We start from the raw sequence: 8033 nt of genomic DNA on the forward strand, positions 1-8033 counted from the left end.
GCCTGTGTTGGAATCTACAATCTGGCCAAGAGAATTTTAGAAGGGTGTCTAACGTGTCGCAGAGTGAATAAACGACAACTGAGGGAAAAGGTTCAAGGGGGTCGGGAACTGGCTAAGAGACCCTTTGAGAAAATACAGGTGGATTTTACCGAATTGCCGAAGGTCGGGCGATATCAGTATTTATTAGTCTTGGTTGATCACCTCACACACTTTGTAGAAGCCTTTCCAGTGGTAAGGGCTACTGCCAAGACAGTTATTAAAATTCTGTTGGAAGAAATTATCCTGAGATATGGAACTATTGCAGTAATAGACTCAGACCGAGGCCCACACTTTACATCTAAAGTGATTAAAGGAATAACTGAATTGTTCGGTACAAAGTGGGAGTATCATACCCCCTGGCACCCACAAAGTTCTGGAAGAGTAGAGAGAATGAATGGGGAAATAAAGAAACACTTAACTAAACTTATGGTGGAAACAAAAATGAATTGGGTTAAATGTTTACCGTTGGCTTTGCTTTATATTAGGACCCAACCAAGAACAGATACTGGTATATCCCCCTTTGAAATGTTGTATGGGATGCCTTATGATTTTGGGTTATTAGTAGAGCATCCAAAGGTTGAAGATAAAATATTAACAGAATACATTTTGGAACTCACAAAAAGAAGACAGGAACTAAGAAGGAAGGGCTTGGTAGTACAAAGACCCCCCTTGGACATCTCTTTGCACCGAGTCCAGCCTGGAGACCAGGTATTAATTAAGACCTGGAAAGAAACCTCCTTAACACCCTGTTGGGAGGGACCTTTTGTTGTTTTACTTACTACAGATACGGCTGTACGGACAGCGGAAAAAGGATGGACTCATGCCAGCCGAATTAAGGGACCTATCTTTCCAGAAAAGTGGACAGTAACGACGCAACCAGGGGATCTCCGGGTAACAATCAGACGGAGTGAAGTTGGTAAATGAATCATTCTAGGAGAGAAGTAAGAAATAGTTTATATCAATGGTTCCAACTATCACCCGGAAATAATCTGCGGAGAGTATATTTTGCACCCTGGAGTGAAGAGAGGATCCCTGACCAAACGGGGGGGTCTGGGCTATATAAACTCACTGGAACTCCCCAGGTTTTTCCCTTTTGTTGTGAAACAGAAACAGAAATACATGTGTCATCCGGGATAGGAGGTCCCCGTGGAATACCCTGTCTAAAACACCCTACCTCTGGGCACTTATGTTGGGTTGTATGCCAGCGTTTAAATTGTAACAGAAAATGGTCTTGTGTTTCATTTAACAGGCAAAATTATTGCATGAAATGTCGTAAAGACTTAAGGTATATCCGGGAACCAGATGATCCAGTGGAGATCTGTAAATTATTTTGTGGATGGGAATTGTCAATACCTGAACTTTGGGAAGTATATGAAACGGACTGGTATAAAGTTCTAAGACTGTGTGCCATAGAATTTGTCTGGAAACGGGCACAACAGCCAAACAGGTGGAAATATTTAAATTGTTGACAGGATACCAGCTGGGTTCCCCTGAAGACTACCTCCTGCTGCCGAGAAGATACTGAAATCCCGTTGCTCTCCGCAAAAGAGTAGACGAGGAAGGCAGAGAGGTATTGAACTGTGGGGAAATGAAGGCTGTTATCTTACTAAGTCTTTTAATATCCAGGATATTAGGGTATCCACATCAGCCCTTTAATTGGACTATCTCCAGTTGGAATGAAGCCAGGATCCTCCCAATGAATATTACTGCGGGAGCACCCTCTTTTAATTTAACCAATTGCGAACTAATAGGAGCTGCAGTGGGATTTCCTGGGGGCACAGGGTGTGAACCCTGGGTGAATGTAAGGGCTACCTATTGGTGTCCCAGCTCAAATCCGGGAAAAGGTTACTGTAATCACCCTAATCATCATTATTGTGCCTATTGGGGTTGCGAAACCATAGCCACCGCCAGATGGCCAGTCGCGTCTCCAGACAAATATCTCAATGTTACTTGGTGGCCTGAAGGGTGCACCCAGCCAAGCTATGATAGTAGTGGCTAGGGGGGGTCTTTTAGGGGGTTGGGAGGGGCTGGGGGCTTGGAGGGGGGGCTTCGGAGCTTTGGGGGGGGCTTTGAGATGAACCTGGGGGGAGAGGGGGGGGGCTGCGGGGGCTGAGAGATGAACCTGGGGGGGGGAGGAGGGGTTTGAGGGGATCTGGGGGGGGTTAAGGGGGGGGTCTTTTAGGGGCTTGGGGGAGCTGGGGGCTTGGGGGGGAGGCATTGAGATGAACCAAGGGGGAGAGGGGGGGCTGAGAGATGAACCTGGGGGGGGAGAGGGGGGTTGGGGGGGAGGGGCGCTTCTGGAGAGGGCTGGGGGGGGGGCCTGATGGGGGGCCTTGGGTTTGGGGGGAGGGTCTTGTGGGGGTCTGGAGGGGGCTCTGGGGTGGTTTGGGGGAGGGGGGGGGCGTTTGGGGGGGCTGAGAGATGAACCTGGGGAGGAGGAAGGGTTTGGGGAGGGGGCTGGGGGGGGCCTTTGGGGTGGTTTGGAGGGTCGGGGGGGGTCTTTTAGGGGGTCTGGGAGGGGCTGGGAGCTTGGAGGGGGGGCTTTGGGGGGGGCTTTGAGATGAACCTGGGGGAGAGGGGGGGGCTGAGAAGCGAACATGGGGGCAGGGGTCTGGGGGGCTTTGGGGGGGGTTCGTGGGGGGCTGGGGGCATTCAGGGGCATCAGGAAGGATTTAGGGGTGCTGGGGGGGTGGGGGGGTCAGGAGGGGTTTGGGGGTTCGGAGGGGGGCACCCACCTGTCCTTGTGGCGCTGAGAGCCCCCAGCAGCTGCCCGTAGCGCTCCCCTTTGGGGGTCTCGGTGAGCTGCAGGGGGGGGGGGGGGGGTTGCAGGGGCATAGGGGGGGTGAGACCACCCCTCCCCGACCCCCCCCCGTGGTTTTTGGGGTGCGGGCACCCCCCGTACCGGCCCCAGCAGCAGCGCGTCCCAGTTGGCGTTGGTGAAGGGCAGGATCTCCCGCTCCAGATCGAAGTATTTCTTCTTGCAGCAGACGCTCAGGTGGTAGAGGATGAGGTGGGCGATGTCCACCCTGGGGGGGGGGCCGAAAATAAGGGGGAGGCCCCCCAAAAAAATCAGGGGGGGTGGAGGGAAGGGTGTCCTGGGGGGGCCCCCAAAAATACAGAGTGATGACGGGAACGGTTCTCTGGGAAACCCCCAAAAATGGGGGGTGATGGGGGGGCAATGTCCACCCTGGGGGGGGCCCCCAAAAATGAGGGGGGGGTGGAGGGACCCCAAAAATGAGGGGGTGCGGGGGGGTGGGTGCAGTTTGGGGGGGGGTACAGGGTGGGGGAGGTGCATTGGGGGGGGTGCTGGGGGGGTGGGGTGGAGTTTGGGGGCTGCAGATTGAGGGATGCCGGGGGGTGCAGTTTGGGGGGTGCGATTTGGGGGGGGGGGGGAGGTGCAGTTGGGGGGGGTGCAGTTGGGGGGGGGTGCAGTTGGGGCCCCCCCCGCCCCCTCACCACCGCAGCGGCAGCCGCCGGACGCTCTCGACCCCCCCGGTGCAGACGCAGCACTCGAAGACGTAAAACCTGGGGGCAAGAATTTCAAAGCGGGGGGGAGGGGGGGATTTAACAGTGTGTCCCCCCCCATTAGGAAGCCGGAGGGGGGGGTGGGGGTGGTGTCACCCCTTTTCCCCCCCCTTGCCCCCCCCCCCGGACCCACCGGTCCCCGTAGAGCAGGGGTTTGCTCAGACACTGGGTACAGGCTTCGTGGAACCACTGGGCGCAGCCCCGGCACTGCAGCATCTTCAGGTTCCACCTGGGGGGGGGGATTAATTAATTAATTAATTTAAGGGGGGGGGGCACCCCGAAATTGCAAAGCGGGGGGGGTTAGGGGGGGTCTGTACTCACTCGCCGGACCCCCCGCAGTAGCAGTAGCACTGCTGGCGGTTGGCGAGGTGGGGGGGGGTCCCACTCCAGGGTCTTCAGCTGGTAGGGCAGCACCGCCTTCATGCTGAGCATCGCCTTGGCTTGGGGGCCCTTCTTCAGCGCCCCCCCCCCTCTGCGGGGACAAGGAAGGGGGGGGGGAGGCAAATGAAGGGGAGGGGGCGTCCCGTGTGGTGCCCCCCCCCCAAAACACCCCTCGCCCCCCCTCGCCCCCCCCCCTCGTTGGGGCTCACCTTGGTGGCCAAGGCGAAGACGCAGCGGCGGCACATCCAGGGTCCGGCGGGGTGGGCGGCAGGGAGGTGGCACTGCTGGTGGTAGGCTTTGGGGGGGGGGGCTGTTACATTTTGGGGGGGGGGTGTCCCCGGAATAGGTGCGGGGGGGGGCACACTCACCATGGCCGCACTTCTCGCAGCGAACCAGGAGGTTTTCGGGGTTCAGGGCTCGGCCGGAGCAGACGCAGCAGGATTGTTCCTCACCCGGCACTGCCGCTAGCGGGGGGGGGGGGGGGCAATTAACAACGGGGGGGTAATTAATTAAAGGAGAGGGGGGGGTTCATTAATTAAAGGAAGGTTCATTAATTTAGGAGGAGGCTCTTACCGGGGCTGATGTCTTTCCAAAGGACGAGGAATTGGGAATTATCCTCGAATTGCACCAGGCAGCCCCGGCGCCCCGTGTCCACCTGGGGGGGGGGGGGGGGCAAAAAAAAAAAAGAGGGGGGGGGGTGTTAAAATGGGAGGGGCCATTTGGGGGGAGGGGGGCATTTAGGGGGGTCGGGCACCCACTCTTTTGATGGTGCCCAGGTAGAGGAGCCCGTCCGTCCAATGGGCCAGAACGTCCTGGCCCTCCCAAAAGCGGGGGGCGGCTGGGGGGGGGCAGCGGGGGGCGCGGCTGGGGGGGGGCCCCGCCTCGCTCGCCATCACATCCTGGGTGCCTGTTGGGGGGGGGGGGGGTTGGAGCTGGGTGACCCCCAGCTAGGGACACCCCCCCCCAAAAATGCATCGGGGGAGAGGGATGGGGGGGGGCAGGATTTACCACCCCCCCCCCCCAAAGGAATGGGGCTGGGAGGGGCTCCCAGTTTGGGGGGGGGAGCATGCTGGGATGGGGGGAGGGTCCCAGTTTGGGGGGGTCCCAGCCTGGGTGGCTCATGCAGGATTGGGCGGGGTTCCCACTTTGGGGGGGTCTTGGACTGGGGGGGCTCAGGGAAGAATGGGAGGGGCTCCCAGTTTGGAGGGGGTGTCTTGGATTGGAGGGGGCTCCCAGTTTGGGGGGGTGCCAGTTTTAGGGGGGGGGGCATGCTGGGATGGGGGCAGGGTCCCAGTTTGGGGGGGTCCCAGTTTGGGGTGGCTTGCAGTGGGGGCAGGGGGAGGGGCATGCTGGGACGTGGGGGCTCCCAGTTGGGGGGGATCTCAATCTGGGGGTGCTCACGCAGGGGATTGGGGGGGGGGCAGGATTTGGGGGACACCCCCCCAAAGGAATGGGGCTGAGGGGGGGTGCCAATTTGAGGAGGGGTCCAGATCTTGGGGGGGGGGGCTCATGGAGTAATAGGCGGGGCTTCCAGTTTGGGGGGGCCCATGCAGGACTGGGGGGGGTCCCACTTTGGGGGGGTCTCGGACTGGGGGGGCTCAGGGAAGAACGGGAGGGGCTCCCAGTTTGGAGGGGGTGTCTTGGATTGGAGGGGGCTCCCAGTTTGGGGGGGGGGGTGTCCCAGCCTGGGGGGGGTCATGGAGGAATGGGGGAGGGGGCAGGTTCCCAATCGGAGGGGGTCTCGGTCCGGGGGGGGGCTCACACAGCGATGGGGGGGTCCCGGTTTGCGGGCGGGGGGGGGTGCGTTTTGAGTGCTCCCGGTTTGGGGGGGCCCCTCCCAGGCTGGGGGGTGTGTCCCGGATTGGGGGGGGTGTCCCGGTTTAGTGGGGTCCCGTTTCGGGAGGAGCTCCCCGGGTTTGGGGGGGGGGGATGTATCCCGCTCGGGGGGGTCCCGATTTGGGGGACGGGGGGGCTGTCCCGGTTGGGAGGGGGGTGTCCCGGTCGGGGGGGGCTCACGCAGGCAGCGGGGCGGTCCCGTCCAGGGAGGTCGCCTCCCCAGCCCCCCTGCCCCGGGGGGGGGGGGTTGACACCGGGGGGGTCCCGGCGGGGCGCGGGGTGTCCCGGGGTCCCGGCCCCCCCCCCTTACCGGCGGCGGCGGGGCCGAGCGGGGGGGACAGGGAGGGCGCGGAGGGACGGCGGCACCGGTCCCCCCCCCCCACCCCGGGGACCCCCGCGGGCACCAGCCCCGGGGCGGGGGAGGGGGAACCCGGGGCTGCTCCGGCGCTGCCCCCCCCGCCCCGTTCCCCCTCCCCGAACTGCCCCGGCCCCCCCCTACCCCGGGGCTGCCCCGGCCCCGCCCCCGCCGCGCAGGCCCCGCCCCCAACTCACCCCCGGGGCTCGGCTTGTGCCCCCCAGCTCCAGGCCCCGCCCCCGCCGCGCTGACCACGCCCCTCTCTCCGCCCCCACCGCCCATTCCCCGGCCGCTCCGCCAAAATCAGACCACGCCTCCCTCCAGCAAGTCCCGCCTATCTCTCCGCCCCCAACGGCTCCGCCTCCCGCTGCTCCGCCAGCCCCAGGCCCCGCCCCCGTCGCCCAAGCCACGCCTATCTCCACGCCCCGCGCCGGCAGTCGGGCCTGGCGGGAGCGGCCCGTGCGGCATCACGTGACGCAAAAGGAGGGGCAGCCTCTGGCAGCCGATTGGCTGGGCGAGGCGGCGAGAGAGCGGCGATTGGCGGAGAGCCGCGCGCGGGGGCGGGGCGGGGCGGGGCGGGGCGGTGCCGGGCTATTCAAAGGGGCGCGGGGCGCGGCGGGCGTCGCTTTCTTCCTGCGGGCCGGTGCGTGGAGCCCCGACAGGAGAATGGACCCCGCCAAGGAGAAGGCGATGGCGGAGCCGGGCCCTTCCCGCCTGCCGGTGCGTGCAGCCCGCGGGAAGAGACCGGCCCCCGCCGGGGAGAAGGTGGCGGCGCCCGAGCGGAAACGGGTCCGGACCGCGGGGGACGACGGCTGCGCCCCGCTCCTGCCCCTTAGCGTGGGGGCGGCGGGCAGGGCAGGTAACGGGGAACTGGGGGGGGGAGTAGGGACTGGGGCTGGGGGGGGGGAACTGGGGAGGGGAGTAGGGACTGGGGCTGGGGGAGTGGCACTGGTCCCAGTACCATACTGGGAGCCCACCCTCCCTTCCCCCATGTCCCTTCCCCCGTGTCCCTCCCCAGCCCCTCAACTGGCTGCTGCAGCCGCCCCACGGCCTGGTGAGTGATGGGACCAGTCCCTTGGTGTCCCCCAACTCCCTTGGTGTCCCCGGGGCCACCCCTCCCATGTCACCCGGTGTTCCCCAAGTCCCTCTTCACCTCCTCACAGGCGCCCCTTTGGCGTCCCCAAGCCCCTCTCCCATTTTCCCCGTGTCCCCACAGGTGTCTCCCCTCCGATGTCCCCCTGGAGCCCCCAACTCCCAGTGTCCCCTCGAGTGCCCCCCCATGTCCCCTCATATCCCCAACCCCTCCAGTGTCCCCACAGTTGTCTCCCCTCTGATGTCCCCCTGGTGCCCCCAACCCCCCCGATGTCCCCACAGGTGCCCCACCAGCAGCACCAACCGCTGCCACCCGCCCCAAGCGCCCCCCCGGGACCTGAAGGGGCAGGTGTCAGACCTGCGGGCTGCGCTGGGGGACAGCCGCCGGGTGAGAGCGGGGCTGGAGCAGCAGGTCCAGGAGCTGCGCCAGCGCCTGGAGCAGCAGGAGAAGGAGCTGCAGGAGCAGCAGCAGCAGGGGACCCTCCTCACCCTCCGCCTGGAGTGAGACCCCCCCCGCCCCCCACCCCGGGAATTGGGGTGTCACTTCCCCCCCCTAACACGAGGTGTGCGTGTCCCCCAGGAGCACGGAGAAGGAGCTGACGAGCTGCCGGGATGAGAGAGATCAATGGCGGAGGGAGGCGCAGCGCTTGGCAGAGGACAAGCGGCGTCTGGAGGAGGAGGTGGAGGAAGGGGGGCGAGCGGTGGCCGAGGCCGAAGGGCAGGCCAGGGCGCTGGCGGCCGCGCTGCAGGAAAGGGAGGTGGGTCACGGAGGGGGGAGATCTCCCTGCTTTCCTCCAGCAAAATG

The 8033-nt window shown here is 63.7% G+C and overlaps 2 pseudogenes; one reads left to right on the forward strand and one right to left on the reverse strand.

The window, feature by feature from the left end:
• Window positions 1-2737: 2737 nt before the first annotated feature.
• On the reverse strand, window positions 2738-4838 carry LOC141476071 (PHD finger protein 1-like; annotated as a pseudogene).
• Window positions 4839-6826: 1988 nt separating this feature from the next.
• LOC141476072 (carboxy-terminal kinesin 2-like) overlaps window positions 6827-8033 on the forward strand; it is a 13603-nt pseudogene continuing 12396 nt past the window's right edge.

The sequence above is a fragment of the Numenius arquata genome, chromosome 28 (genome assembly GCF_964106895.1).
Source record: "Numenius arquata chromosome 28, bNumArq3.hap1.1, whole genome shotgun sequence".
In the NCBI taxonomy this organism is placed as follows: Eukaryota; Metazoa; Chordata; class Aves; order Charadriiformes; family Scolopacidae; genus Numenius; species Numenius arquata.